Genomic DNA, 16,250 nt, shown 5'->3' with positions numbered 1-16,250 from the left:
AGTAAAATTACAGTTCAGTACTTCGTGTAACCCCTACGAGCATTCAGGAGAGCACGTACACGTTGAGGCATGCTGTTCACGAGATTTGCCAAGGTTTGGACAGGAATCGCTTGCCATGCAGTGACAATAGCCTGCTGCAATTCACGCACAGAGGTCGGTTGCTGGTCCAAGTGGTCGATTTGACGCATTAATTCTGCCCACAAGTTCTCCATCGAATTCATATCCGGGGACATGGCAGGCCACTCCATATGCTCTACACCACGGTCAGCAAGAAAGTGTTGGATCATGCGAGCACGATGAGGCCGTGCATTGTCATCTTGGAAGACAAAGTTTCCTCGAAAGGCTGCACGAGCAAATGGAAGCAATGTTTCTTCCAGAATGGCCCTGTACTTGAACTGGTTCAGGTTTCCATTCAGAACAACCAGGTCAGTTTTGCCCCCTGCATGAATAGCAGCTCAAACGGTCACCCCACCACCTCCAGCTTGGACTCCTGGCACTATACAATCTTTGTTGTAGGCTTCATGCACTTGTCTGCGCACTCGGACGTGGCCATCTTGACGATAGACCAGAAATCTATACTCGTCACTGAAGATCCCGTGATTCCAGTGTCCTGGCTGCCATAGACGGTGCACTCTGGCCCACTGCAATCGGCGCTGGCGGTGTTGTCTGGTCAGGCGTGGCTTTCTCAGGGGACGCCTGGCACGATAGCCTGCTTGAACCAGTCGTTGGTTGACTAGCCTTCTGGATACAGGCACATTTGTCAGTTGCTGCCACTCAGCCCTAAGCCGATTAGCTGACTTGGTACGGCCATTGCGGACTAACCGGTGCAGCTGGCGATCATCCCTCCTTGTGGTTCTGCGGGGACATCCTGGCCTCGGTATTGGAGTAGGGACACCCCTCTGAGCATTTCGTTTCAGGATCTTTGACACCTGACCTTGAGTGATGCCATACTGCCGAGCAATAGCACGCTGTTTCATGCCGTAATTTCGTAAAGCCACCACTCCATGACAAACAGCAATGTCGAGTTGATGGACCATCTCCAGAGGAAGCGGCAATAACTTTTGGAGATGTGCAGCAGTTGTTTTCCACTAATACAGAACGCAACAACCCTTGTATACCTGACTGTGAAGCCAATCATCAAATGCACCTGTCCGTACATTTTGCCACGCCACCTGTGATATAATCCTGTTGTTGACTTCTTGCTGCGACAGACAATCAGTGACATGGTTCTTTTAACAAATAAATCACCAAAGTGTAAAAGAAAGTCACCAGATTGATATACTGAGTTAAGAAAGTAAACCCAAGTCAAGCAAAAAAAAACATTCCATATTAAATGCCAAGTCTGTGTGTATATATATATATATATTGTTGCAGATCTCTCGAAGCCCGTCAACGTACAGAGAGGGGGGGGGGGGGTTAAAACCCTTTTCCCCCTCGGGTCTTCGAGTCCACGAGGCCGAGTCGCCACTCCCATAGCGAGCGTGCGGAAGGGTATCGGATCGATTCCACACGTACCTTCGGTACCCATGCTGCCACGAAAACGGGGACTGGACCTCGCACAAGCCAAGCTATTCGAATACGCCCGAGCGGTTTGCGTATCACATGACTTGTGCCGTTATTTATATTGAACCCAATTCGAGCGGTTTTATTCATACAGTGCTAGGCCAATGGTTGAAATGACGGAAACGGTCAAATGGAAGAAAGAACAGGTTTATTTAACTATACAAGGATCAGGGTAAAGAGAAGGGACACAGAGCAGATACTTAATGAGTCTTAACTTGTTAACCCAGACATGGGCCCACTCACTCACGCAGGGAAAAGAAGGAAGAACAAGTTCGCGCTCCAAACGCGCCTTGGCGCCATTCACTCCCGGACAGCTCACCGGGCGTGGCCCTCAGATGTTCACGGCACATGTGCTGGGAGCGCAGGCAGGGAGATCGTGCGTCTGTGGCCCCCGGAATGGATCGTCCTCATGAGCGCGTTATTCACAGGCAGCAGCAGAGCGCAGGGCACAAGGAGAGTTCGTGTACAGAGGGGGCTTATAACAAGCAAATGAATCCACTCATGGCTACAATGTCTCTTTCTCACTGCGCTCACAATGCTCTCTGATCTCCGACTCAACCACCACGACTTCTAAGGCACACTCCACTTTACCACCACGTCTCTCCCAGCTCTGACTGGGGCGGGGGGCCCGGGGCAGGGTTTTATGGCCCCTCCCCAGCCTTACCCGAATGTTCCAAGACCCTCCTCTCGCTGCGGTTGTTAACCACTCCCCTTGAGCTCTGATTGGCTGCTCGCCGCTTACCAGCCACTCCCCTGCAGCTCCTCCCTTCGGCCTGCCAGAATTGTTCCAGGCCTAGCACGTGGCATTCCAGCCCAAATAACACCTAACTCACTGGCCCGCTCAATGCAAACAAACACAGGAAAGGAGACTACGCTTACATTTAATAAGAAATAACTGAACTGAAGGGAGGCTACATGTTGTGGTGCAACTACCTACGAGGGGGGTCATTCTTTATTCTCAAAACCGCAACAATATATAGATATATACATACATATAACGAAGGATGTACATGTACTTACTTTTTCCACATGCGAAATTTGCATTTATGTTTATTTAAATTATACAATGGACTACAAAATGTAAATGTTTCATGATATTTGTTATTTGTTGTGATATCACCTTTATCTATCAATATTGTTGAAATGAAGATCAAATAGCTGTATGTTGAAATATGTTGAAGATGTCAAAACTTTACATGGGGTGTACTTACTTTTTCATGTGACTGCATATATATATATATATATATATATATATATATATATATATATATATATATATATATATATATATATATATATATATATATAATCAACGAACATAACAGCGTGACGAGCGCTGTCCCGATCTCCTGTGGACCGAAGTCCTAGACCAAAGCGTCACCTCCGACCCAAAGGGTCTTCTGGAGGCCTCAGCCCGGCCACTCTGTCAACAGACAGAGATGGTCTGTGTGGCAGACAGGCTGTTGGTTCCTTGCGGGTTATGCGGTATTTACCGTGTGAGACATAATTCGTGGCTGGTGCTCACCATTAAAGCTAGGAGGTGCCTTGATCATATATATAGATATATATATATAATATATATATATATATACTACGTGATTCCAAAACCCTGCATACAAATATGAGGACACCCCTTATAATTAGTGGATTCGGCTGTGTCAGCCACACCTATTGCTGACAGGTATATGTAATCAAGCACACAGCCATGCAATCTCTAAAGACAAACATTGGCAGTAGAATGTGCCATACTGAAGAGCTCAGTGACTTTCAACATGGCACCGTCATAGGATGCCACCTTTCCAACAAGTCAGTTCATCAAATACCTGCCCTTGTACAGCTGCACTGGTCAACTGTAAGTGCTGTCATTGTGAATTGGAAATGTCTAGACTCTATGAGCAACAACAGCTCAGCTGTGAAGTGGTAGGCCACACAAGCTCTCAGAACGGGACCGCTGAGTCCTACAGCGCTTAGCACGTAAAAATCGACTGTCCTCGGTTATAACACTCAGTACCGAGTTCCAAACTGCCTCTGGAAGCAACGTCAGCACAACAACTGTTCATCGGAAGCTTCATGAAATTGGTTTCCAAGGCCGAGCAGCCGCACACAAGCCTAAGATCACCATGCGCAATGCCAAGCGTCGGCTGGAGTGGTGTAAAGCTCGCCGCCATTAGACTCTGGAGCAGTGGAAATGCGTTCTATGGAGTAATGGATCACGCTTCACCATTTGGCAGTCTGACAGACGAATCTGAGTTTGGCAGATGCCAGGAGAACGCTACCTGCACAAATGCATAATGCCAACTGCAAAGTTTGGTGGGGGAAGAATAATGGTCTGGGAATGTTTTTCATGGTTTGGGCTCAGCCCTTTAGTTCCAGTGAAGGGAAATCTTAACGCTACAGCATATAAGGACATTCTAGATGATTGTGTACTTCCAACTTTGTGGCAACAGTTTGGGGAAGGCCCTTTCCTGTTTCAGCATGACGATGCCCCCATGCACAAAGCGAGGTCCATACAGAAATGGTTTTTCGAGATCGGTGTGGAAGAACTTGACTGGCCTGCACAGAGCCCTGACCTCAACCCCATCAAACACCTTTGAGATGAATTGGAACGCCGACTGCGAGCCAGGCCTAATCGCACAACATCAGTGCCCGACCTCACGAATGCTCTTGTGGCTGAATGGAAGCAAATCGCCGCAGCAATGTTCCAACATCTAGTGGAAAGCCTTCTCAGAAGATGGAGGCTGTTATAGCAGCAACGGGGGGACCAACTCCATATTAATGCCAATGATTTTGGAATGAGATTTTCGGGTTCGGGTGTCCAAATACTTTTGGTCATGCACTGTATATATACAGTCACATGAAAAAGTAAATACACCCCATGTAAAGTTTTGACTTTTTCAACATATTTCAACATACAGCTATTTGATCCTCATTTCAACAATATTGATAGATAAAGGTGATATAATATAACAAATATCATGAAACATTTACATTTTGTAGTCCATTGTATAATTCAAATAACATCAATGCAAATTTCGCATGTGGAAAAAGTAAGTACACCCCTACATTTATCACTACTTCAAATACCTAAAAGTAGAATCAGGTGCACCAGCTCAGGTGTAAATGATTAGAACATCGTTAGAGGATCTTGGAGGAACCTGTCTTATTTAAACCTCAGACATTTAGTTTGGTTTGCTCTTTGTTGTTGAAGTGTGCGGCGTCACCATGCCTAGATCAAAAGAGCTCCATGAGGCCTTCAGAAAGAAGGTTATCGATGCCTACGAGTCTGGGAAGGGATTTAAAAAGATCTCCAAACAATTTGAAATCAATCATTCGACTGTCCGGAAGATCATCTACAAGTGGAGAAGATTCTAAACAACTGCCAACTTGTTCAGGCCAGGCCGCCCCAGCAAGTTCAGCCAGAGAGCAGACCGCAAGATGCTGAAAGAAGTCTCAAAGAACCCCAGAATGTCATCACGGGACCTACAGGTAGCTCTTGCCACTGCTGATGTCAAAGTGCACGAGTCTACCATTAGAAAGAGGCTGCACAAATTTGATCTACATGGGAGGTGTGCCAGGAGGAAACCTTTGCTGTCCAGAAAGAACATCAGGGCAAGACTAAAGTTTGCCAATGAACACCCAGGCAAAGACCAGCACTTCTGGAACAATGTGCTCTGGACAGATGAGTCAAAGGTAGAGCTATTTGGCCACAGTACCAGAAGACATGTTTGGCGAAAACCAAAGACAGCATTTGACCACAAGAACCTGATACCAACTGTAAAGCATGGTGGTGGAAATATTATGGTTTGGGGCAGCTTTGCTGCATCAGGGCCTGGGCAGCTCACCATCATAGAATCCACGATGAATTCTTCATTGTACCAGAGGGTGCTTGAGGATAATGTGAGGCCATCTGTCGGAAAGTTGAAGCTCAACCGAAGGTGGACCTTGCAACATGACAATGACCGTAAACATACCAGTAAATCCACCAAGGAATGGATGAAAATAAAGAAATGGAGGGTTCTGGAATGGCCAAGTCAAAGCCCGGATCTAAATCCCATCGAGATGTTGTGGGGGGATTTGAAACGAGCTGTGCATGCAAGAAACCCCTCAAACATCGCACAGCTGAAAGAATTCTGCATGGAGGAGTGGGCAAAAATTTCTCCCAGTCGATGTCAGAGACTGCTAGACAGTTATAAGAAACGCCTACTTGAGGTTGTTTCTGCCAAAGGGGGCAAAACCACCTATTAGAGCCAAGGGTGTACTTACTTTTTCCACATGCGAAATTTGCATTTATGTTTATTTAAATTATACAATGGACTACAAAATGTAAATGTTTCATGATATTTGTTATATTATATCACCTTTATCTATCAATATTGTTGAAATGAAGATCAAATAGCTGTTTGTTGAAATATGTTGAAAAAGTCAAAACTTTACATGGGGTGTACTTACTTTTTCACGTGACTGTATATATATATAATATGTACCGGTATATGTGGCTCACTTTGGATATGGAGGAAGTTTATGGAGGCACGTCGAACGGTGTCGGTTGATGTTGTGGGTGGTGGTTCATTTCAGCCTAAAGGGGTAGTGACTGAGCGCGGAAGAGAGATGGAGATGTGTGTATGTGTGTGTGTGTGTGTGTGTGTGTGTGTGTGTGTGTGTGTGTGTGTGTGTGTGTGTTTTTTGCAGGAGTGGGTGTGGTTTTGCATGAATGTGTTTTTGTTTGAGTGGTGCATGTTGTAAGCGTTGGTGGTCGATTGGTTGTTTTTTTTTATTTGGTGTGTGAATGAGTGGATGAGGAGCTGTGGATTCTGGGAGTGGAGGCGGTTTTGTTGTTGTCGTCTGTGTTCTCACTGACTGGGGGTGGGGGTATGTACGCATCCGGGTGTAGCTGCTGCATGTGGAGGTGTATGTACCCCTGCTGACATACATTAGCTGAATGTATCGAGGTTGAATGGTAAAACGGGATGATGCTGACGACCTCGACTGAGGCCCCGGTCAGTGATTCACATTTGTGACCAGGTGTGTTTTGAAGTTATATATGTATACATGCGTCTATTTGGATAGTTGTACATTTTTTTATTTCAATTTCTTATATAAAATAAACAATGCTGTTGCGTTTTTTATTTGTTTTACAGCTTATACTCCTTATGATTTGTAAATGAGATGCAGAATTTCCATGTCGTTCCACATACTGGTCACGTGACTTCATTGTGCATTGAAATTGGTGCGGTGTTTTCGAGTGAGCAGCTTGTGGTTATGGACTGGGTGTGATCACAACATTGTTGTCGTTGCAACATAAAAAGATGCAACGTTGTTGTGAACACGCTCGACCCACGGCCTAGACAAAGACAAGTATTTAAATAAATATCTTGTCCTTTAAAGCTGAAGGATGAAATATTTGAAGTTATAATCCACCGAAACTATGCTCGGTGTGTTTTGGCATCCTTCAAAATATCAGAAATTGTTAAGTTGTTCTCTTGAGACTTATATTCGACACTTACAGACATTATAATACATTCAATGTCGGCGCTGTATTTAAAACGCAATTACTTGATGAAATCAAGTGGAGCAGAATTACTTTATGACAATCCATTTGTCATGTATAATCCTCATTGTGCTTTTGTAACACAGCTTAATGTATTATAGAGAACCAAAAGAAAAGTACAATTTACATTTAATGAAACTAGCAATGGTACCTGCCCTATGGGCGGGGCTTCAATTGGGAAGCCCAAATGAAAAGGTAAAATATCAGAAATTGAAGGCTTTTTATTTATTTTAAACGATTTATATAAACATCCGTTAAATCATATCACACGCAAATCATCAAAATCTAAACAGTATTTGTAGAATTTCAATAAAAGCCACATCACTGTTCATATCGGTAAATATTATTCCATCGTGTTTGGAAAAACTGGAAAATTGGAAAAATTGGAAAAACAATATAGCCTATTTCACTCCAGGGGGTCCCAGGATTACCCACCCAAAATATCGTTGCGATCGGTTCAGCCGTTTTTGCGGTACCTGGGAACAGACAGACAGACAGACAGACGGTCATTTTGTGAATGATCATAAGATGTACGAGTTAAATTGCTAATCGATGATAAGTTGGGCCGAACTACATGAAGGACACCAAAGTGAAGGATTTTCGTGCACAGCTCCCATCATTCGGCCCGTTGAGCTATTCAGAGAATCTTCGCTAATTTGCGAGTGTGAGCATTTGATGGGCCGCCAAGGTGTTGCCCTCGCTCTGCCAAATGAGCAGACAGAGAGGCAATCTGTTGCGACAGGTATCGCAATTTAAAGGCACAATCCTTTAGTGTGCTCGAGAGAGCCATATTTGCATTATGATTCACACAAATCGTGCGCAGGTATTCGTGCAGGTTGTCGGGCAGAGAAAATTTTTTCAATAAAATTCCACAAGAGCCCGGACGAAGAGCACCTTGGGAAGGGCACGAGACGTTGGCACAACGGAGTCCCTGATGAAGAGCACATTGAGAAGGGCACGACACGTTGGCACACCAGAGTCCCGGACGAAGAGCACCTTGGGAAGGGCACGACACGTTGGCACACCGGAGTCCCGGACGAAGAGCACCTTGGGAAGGGCACGACACGTTGGCACACCGGAGTCCCGGACGAAGAGCACCTTGGGAAGGGCACGACACGTTGGCACACCGGAGTCCCGGACGAAGAGCACATTGGGAAGGGCACGACACGTTGGCACACCGGAGTCCCGGACGAAGAGCACATTGAGAAGGGCACGACACGTTGGCACACCGGAGTCCCGGACGAAGAGCACCTTGGGAAGGGCACGACACGTTGGCACACCGGAGTCCCGGACGAAGAGCACATTGAGAAGGGCACGACACGTTGGCACACCAGAGTCCCTGATGAAGAGCACATTGAGAAGGGCACGACACGTTGGCACACCGGAGTCCCGGACGAAGAGCACCTTGGGAAGGGCACGACACGTTGGCACACCGGGGTCCCGGACGAAGAGCACCTTGGGAAGGGCACGACACGTTGGCACACCGGGGTCCCGGACGAAGAGCACCTTGGGAAGGGCACGACACGTTGGCACACCGGAGTCCCGGATGAAGAGCACCCTTGGGAAGGACACGAGACGTTGGCACACCGGGGTCCCGGACGAAGAGCACCTTGGGAAGGGCACGACACGTTGGCACACCGGAGTCCCGGATGAAGAGCACCCTTGGGAAGGGCACGACACGTTGGCACACCGGAGTCCCGGACGAAGAGCACCTTGGGAAGGGCACGACACGTTGGCACACCGGAGTCCCGGACGAAGAGCACATTGAGAAGGGCACGACACGTTGGCACACCGGAGTCCCGGACGAAGAGCACCTTGGGAAGGGCACGACACGTTGGCACACCGGAGTCCCGGACGAAGAGCACATTGAGAAGGGCACGACACGTTGGCACACCAGAGTCCCTGATGAAGAGCACATTGAGAAGGGCACGACACGTTGGCACACCGGAGTCCCGGACGAAGAGCACCTTGGGAAGGGCACGACACGTTGGCACACCGGAGTCCCGGACGAAGAGAACCTTGGGAAGGGCACGACACGTTGGCACACCGGAGTCCCGGATGAAGAGCACCCTTGGGAAGGACACGAGACGTTGGCACACCGGAGTCCCGGATGAAGAGCACCCTTGGGAAGGACACGAGACGTTGGCACACCGGAGTTTGGTGCTGGGAGTGAATTTCTCGAAGCACCTCCTGCATTCGTCGAAGAGCATCTTGGGATCCTTAACGTCACCTGTCTGGTGGGACACGCCACCTGGCACTCCATGAGAGATGGCATTTTAATTTATCGTCCTTCCAACTTTCCAGGAGGCTCTCTCCATCCGGGGCACGTCGCTCGCCAGGTGCATGCAAATCGCGTCGTGCCCTCGTATGCGGCACGCGCACACCTGCCGGTCGCAGGTGCTCGTCGCCTGTCGAGTTTTGCAGACGTCGGACGAAACCGAAACGTGTATCTTGTACACCTGCACTAAACGTCCCTTTCGTCCTGTCGTCGCAACTCGGGATCGTTACCGCTCGATGGAGGTCGAGCTAGCTCTCCGAACGATACCTGGCCCACACCTGCAGTGGCCCGCTCCGTTGAACGTGTACGCTGCGGGGTGTCCGAAATCGGCCGCACCTCGGTGACACGGACCGCCAACTGTTTTGTAAAATTAATCAAATGTCACGCACTCGCTGTGTGCGCACAGGTGCATTGTAAATTGTCGCTTTTCACAGGTAGCTCGAACATACAAATCGTAAGAAGTCAATTGGGGTTTTGTTTGAGGTCACCTGGAGTCGTTTTGAAAGGACCGTAGAGTACATTTGTGAATCATGCTTGGATATCTCAGCTGAGCCACCTGAATAGAGGGATGGAAGAGCTGTGCTACCTGAATAGATGGATGGAAGAGCTGTGCTACCTGAATAGATGGATGGAATAGATGTGCTCCCTGAATAGATGGATGGAAGAGCTGTGCTCCCTGAATAGATGGATGGAAGAGCTGTGCTACCTGAATAGATGGATGGAATAGATGTGCTCCCTGAATAGATGGATGGAAGAGCTGTGCTCCCTGAATAGATGGATGGAAGAGCTGTGCTACCTGAATAGATGGATGGAATAGATGTGCTCCCTGAATAGATGGATGGAAGAGCTGTGCTACCTGAATAGATGGATGGAAGAGCTGTGCTACCTGAATAGATGGATGGAATAGATGTGCTCCCTGAATAGATGGATGGAAGAGCTGTGCTACCTGAATAGAAGGATGGAAGAGCTGTGCTACCTGAATAGATGGATGGAAGAGCTGTGCTACCTGAATAGATGGATGGAAGAGTTGTGCTACCTGAATAGATGGATGGAAGAGTTGTGCTCCCTGAATAGATGGATGGAAGAGCTGTGCTCCCTGAATAGATGGATGGAAGAGCTGTGCTACCTGAATAGATGGAAGAGCTTTGCTCCCTGAATAGATGGATGGAAGAGCTGTGCTCCCTGAATAGATGGATGGAAGAGCTGTGCTACCTGAATAGATGAATGGAAGAGCTGTGCTCCCTGAATAGATGGATGGAAGAGCTGTGCTCCCTGAATAGATGGATGGAAGAGCTGTGCTACCTGAATAGATGGATGGAAGAGCTGTGCTACCTGAATAGATGGATGGAAGAGCTGTGCTACCTGAATAAATGGATGAAAGAGCTGTGCTACCTGAATAGATGGATGGAAGAGCTGTGCTACCTGAATAGATGGATAGAAGAGCTGTGCTTCCTGATTATATGGATGGAAGAGCTGTGCTTCCTGAATAGATGGATGGAAGAGCTGTGCCACCTGAATAGATGGATGGAAGAGCTGTGCTACCTGAATAGATGGATGGAAGAGCTGTGCCACCTGAATAGATGGATGGAAGAGCTGTGCCACCTGAATACATGGATGGAAGAGCTGTGCCACCTGAATACATGGATAGAAGAGCTGTGCCACCTGAATAGATGGTTGGAAGAGCTGTGCCACCTGAATAGATGGATGGAAGAGCTGTGCCACCTGAATAGATGGATAGAAGAGCGGTGCCACCTGAATACATGGATGGAAGAGCTGTGCTCCCTGAATAGATGGATGGAAGAGCGGTGCCACCTGAATAGATGGATGGAAGAGCTGTGCCACCTGAATGGATGGATGGAAGAGCTGTGCCACCTGAATAGATGGATGGAAGAGCTGTGCTACCTGATTAGATGGATAGAAGAGCGGTGCCACCTGAATACATGGATGGAAGAGCTGTGCTCCCTGAATACATGGATGGAAGAGCTGTGCTCCCTGAATAGATGGATGGAAGAGTGGTGCCACCTGAATAGATGGATAGAAGAGCGGTGCCACCTGAATAGATGGATGGAAGAGCTGTGCTCCCTGAATAGATGGATGGAAGAGCTGTGCTCCCTGAATAGATGGATGGAAGAGCTGTGCTACCTGAATAGATGGATGGAAGAGCTGTGCCACCTGAATAGATGGATGGAAGAGCTGTGCCACCTGAATGGATGGACGGAAGAGCTGTGCCACCTGAATAGATGGACGGAAGAGCTGTGCTACCTGAATAGATGGATGGAAGAGCTGTGCTACTTGAATAGATGGATGTAAGAGCTGTGCCACCTGAATAGATGGATGGAAGAGCTGTGCCACCTGAATGGATGGATGGAAGAGCTGTGCTACTTGAATAGATGGATGGAAAAGCTGTGCCACCTGAATAGATGGATGGAAGAGCTGTGCCACCTGAATAGATGGATGGAAGAGCTGTGCCACCTGAATGGATGGATGGAAGAGCTGTGCCACCTGAATAGATGGATGGAAGAGCTGTGCCACCTGAATAGATGGATGGAAGAGCTGTGCCACCTGAATAGATGGATGGAAGAGCTGTGCCACCTGAATAGATGGATGGAAGAGCTGTGCCACCTGAATGGATGGATGGAAGAGCTGTGCCACCTGAATAGATGGATGGAAGAGCTGTGCCACCTGAATAGATGGATGGAAGAGCTGTGCCACCTGAATGGATGGATGGAAGAGCTGTGTGCCAGGGAATTTTCAGGTGCTTTATCATCCTTTATTTTTCTCGCCGTTTGCAAGGTTTCTATGTATTTGTGGTGCGGTGCACCTTAACTATGTATTTGTGGTACACCTTAACTATGTATTTGTGGTACACCTTAACCACGTACCGGAAGGCAAAATGCTCAAGCAGATGGGATTGATTGGTGAAAGGTCATAAAATTGATGTGCCAGCATCTCTCCATCATACCGAGTACTACCTATCCTGCCAAGTGGATCGTAGATCACCATCGGTGTTTTGCTGACAATGCGAGGCGGATGCTCTTAATTACCTTCCATGTACCCGTACGGTGTCCCTGGTCGCCCACCACGTCATCCTTGCTACTCACCGGTGTGTGAAGTGGAGCACACCATCGCTCCTCAAATCCTACACCTGTGCTCAAGAGTTAATGAGCCATTGCACAGGGAATGTGTGTTCGGCTTCAGACCAAAATGTCATGTGAGAGGCAGGTGTGTCAGATGTGGGCGGTCACATTCGCTCGTTAAATTTTACCTTTTCCCTTTTATTTGTCTCTCCATGCAGGAGCAAAGAGGAAGGAGAGGAATGCTGAGAATCATTACCACAGGTAAACCTACAAGGCAGCTCCTTCATCACTTAAAATCGCAATCATGTTTCTCTTACAAGTGACTATTTAACTTTATCAATCTGTCATTATCACACACACACACATATATATATATATATATATATATATATATATATATATATATATATATATATATATATATATATATATATATATATATATATATTTATATACAGTATAATTATATATATATATATTTATATAAATATTTATATATTCAGTATATATATTATATATTTATATATATATTTATATATTTATATATATATATTTATATATACAGTATATATATAATATATTGTTATGGATATGAGAATTGTGTTTTTTTATTGTGTAAAATATCACCCTCCTTCCTCCATTTGTTGTGTATAAAGGTCAAAGGTCGTTCCCATAGTTATTCCATATACAATCACGTAGCAAATCATAGATCTCCCTGTTCAGTAGTTATCTCCTTATTATGTGTATTAGGTTAAGGCTGTGTCTTCCATTAAGTGACACTCCATTGCACCGAATTCAAACAAGGTAGATTCCCTTCACATTCCCCTTTCGTCAATTGCCAACTGCATTGGGCGGTTTGCTGCATCCACTGCTGCTGTGGGGTTGTGGTTTTTTTCGCTGCAAGACTCCATTAACCACGAGGTCATCTCAGAGCAGAAGGTGGGAGGAGTCGGCCCAGCGCCGGGAACAAGGCGTGGCCTTGCCAACGCCTCCTCTAAGGGCGGGATCGGTGAGCCCTCGCGACCAATCAGGGCCGAGGCGAGCTCACCGATGGGCGTGTCGTGAAGGCCGGCGGCTTGATCGCCCGAGGCGCAATAAAAAGCGCGCGCGGAAGCCTTTGAAAAGAGTCCTGAGAGTTGCGAGACGAGATACACGGCAGAGAGACAGCGAGCTCAGACAGGGAGAGAGAGAGATGCGGCAGATGAGCCCAGAGGAGTACCACGAGCAGTACCAGCAGCTTTGACTCCACCAAGCAGCGTTTTCTCCACTAGCAGCTTTGACTCCACCAAGTAGCGTTGGCTCCACCAGGCATCTTCGACCCGTTACCCCGCGGGAACCAGGATCGGTGGCATCGGTGGCCGTCGAGGTCCAGCCCGACGTCCCGTGCGGGATCAAGCCCGAACCATCTGCCCCCGCTGAACCTTCCTCTCTCCTTCCAGTCCTTCATTCCTGCCATTCCATCCTTCTGTGTACGTGAGTTTGTTCTGTGTGTCTTGTCCTGGGGTATAAGTTAAGCCTGTTTAGTTAAGTTAAATTGCACTGTGTCCTTCTGGTCCGTCCCTCTTTCTGCATTATTTTATTATCCTTCCTTCTTCCTTGGTTTCTTTGATTGTGTAAATAGTAGTAATAAATTGTATTTGTATTTCCAACCTTTTGTTCTTCTTCTTCTTCACATCCTTCGTCTTTGTCTTTTCCCAATTGAATACCTGTGGCACGATTTGGCCAACGTTTAGGATCGGGTTTAGTACTGTTAATGGCTCGAACTTCGGGTTGCTAAAACCGCTCGGCAACTAGTCCATCTAAAACCGGGGTTCGAGCGGTACTTGTCTCCCTGTTCTGCGGAGGGACGGATAAAGGTATTCGGGATAAACCCTGGACCCATAACCCTGATCCGTTCCATCCCGCGGGACGGCATTACAAGTACCAGGACTGGGGAGACGGCCAGCTTAACAAGACAAGGAGCTAATCACCCCTTGCTAACGGGAGAGCCGTCCCCCATATCCGTAACAATATATATACTGTATATATATATAATTATATATTTATTTATTTATATATATTTATTTATATTTATATATATTTATTTATTTATATATATTTATTTATATTTATATATATATTTATATTTATATATATATATATATATATTTATTTATATATTTATATATATATATTTATTTATTTATATATTTATATATATATTTATATATACAGTATATATATTGTTACGGTTCTTCGCCGCCCTATTTTCACTTACCAAGGGGGGATTAATCCCTTTGTTCTTTCTGGGCTTGACGGAACCGAGACTTGAAACATCCATTCCGGGTAAACGCAAAGTAGGGTTTCGGGACCAACTCTCGTTCGTACCTAATTCCCTGCGCCGCCACGGAAGTGAGGAAGCAAGCCTCACACGAGCCACGTGTGGTTTGGGTACGCCGAGCAGATTGAGTACCACGTGGTCCATGCAGGTTAGTAGTGGAACCCGATTCAAGCGGTCCTATTCGTACCACGCTTAGCCAATGAGGAAACCACAGAAACGATCGAATGGGAAAAAGGAAGAACACAGGTTTAATTATTCCCACACGTATATACAATGATCGGGGACGCAGAGACACAGGGCAGCACTTAATCAGTCTTATCTTATCCCCCGGACTCAGGCCCGTCACACTCACACAGGGAATTGCAGATGGGTCGATGTTCAGTCAAACGCATCGACGTGGTCGTCCAGGAACGGCCCCGTCCGGCTCTCCACAGTCCCAGCACGTCCCGCGAAGATGGCAGCAGGCGGTGGAAGGAACCATGTAGCATGTCTCCCGAACAACGGCAGCCGATGAGGTGGAACGGCAAATGCGGGACTCTCAGCGCGGCTGGCGATTACACAGCCGTTCTCACTCGTGCAACTTAATGCACCGTATATGGATCTCAAACTCAAACTCAACTGAGCGTCACTTATTAATAGCACGTATTTCGGTTCATGCGTGTCTTGCTTCGCCCGTGTATATCTTTCACAGTTCTCTGACGTTCTCAACTCCTCTTCAACGATTCCTACAAGTTGCTTTAGTGCGCGCGAGTTCTCTGTTCGTCAGCGAGTCCTCATGTCTCTTTGCTCATCAGTCCCCTCAGGCAGCATGTCCTTTGGTGCAAGTCCTTTTGCTGCAAATTCTCTCACGCTAGTCCTTTGCTCATCAGTCCTCTCGGGGGCTTTATGCAATGGGTTATATAGGTATGCCGCCGAACCTTCTGGAACCCTCTCGAACCTTCTTACCACGCCCTGTGACACAGTGCTGCCGCCACCACCTCTGAGCCCTGATTGGCGGCTCGTGCTTACCGTCAGCACTTCTGCCGCCCCTCATTCGGCTCCAGCGCAACCCTCCTAGGTCTGCCTCGTGTTAAATCGCCCAAAATGAACCAAAGTCAGCGCAAAGGGGCATGAGGCTAGGGAGGCTGGAGAGTCAGTAGAAGTAGGACATATTCTCCTGACTCTACTCAACGCAGAACTAACATAGGAAAAGGACTAAGCTCACAAATACTATGAAATAACTGAACTATTGCAAGGCTACATGTTGCTTGTGTGACTATGAGGGGGAAATTTTAACCTTTATTATACAGACTGTACAAAACTCAAAACCGCAACAATATATATATATATATTTATATAAATATTTATATTTATATATACAGTATATATATTATATATTTATTTATTTATATATTTATTTATTTATATATATTAATTTATTTATATTTATATTTATATTTATATTTATATTTATATATATATTTA

The 16,250-nt window shown here is 46.5% G+C and overlaps 1 long non-coding RNA gene across 1 annotated transcript in view; it reads left to right on the top strand.

Annotated features, from left to right (window-relative positions):
• The window catches only part of LOC137437510 (uncharacterized), a 118,898-nt gene that overhangs the window by 79,927 nt on the left and 22,721 nt on the right, over positions 1 to 16,250 (top strand). The window contains exon 2 of the long non-coding RNA XR_013621008.1: positions 12,685 to 12,727. This is a non-coding gene — a long non-coding RNA (uncharacterized LOC137437510). The remainder of the gene's footprint in view (positions 1 to 12,684; positions 12,728 to 16,250) is intronic.

Source organism: Myxine glutinosa, chromosome 12, assembly GCF_964187855.1.
Source record: "Myxine glutinosa chromosome 12, kmMyxGlut1.1, whole genome shotgun sequence".
Classification (NCBI taxonomy): Eukaryota; Metazoa; Chordata; class Myxini; order Myxiniformes; family Myxinidae; genus Myxine; species Myxine glutinosa.
This window is presented reverse-complemented; position numbering and strand designations above follow the sequence as displayed.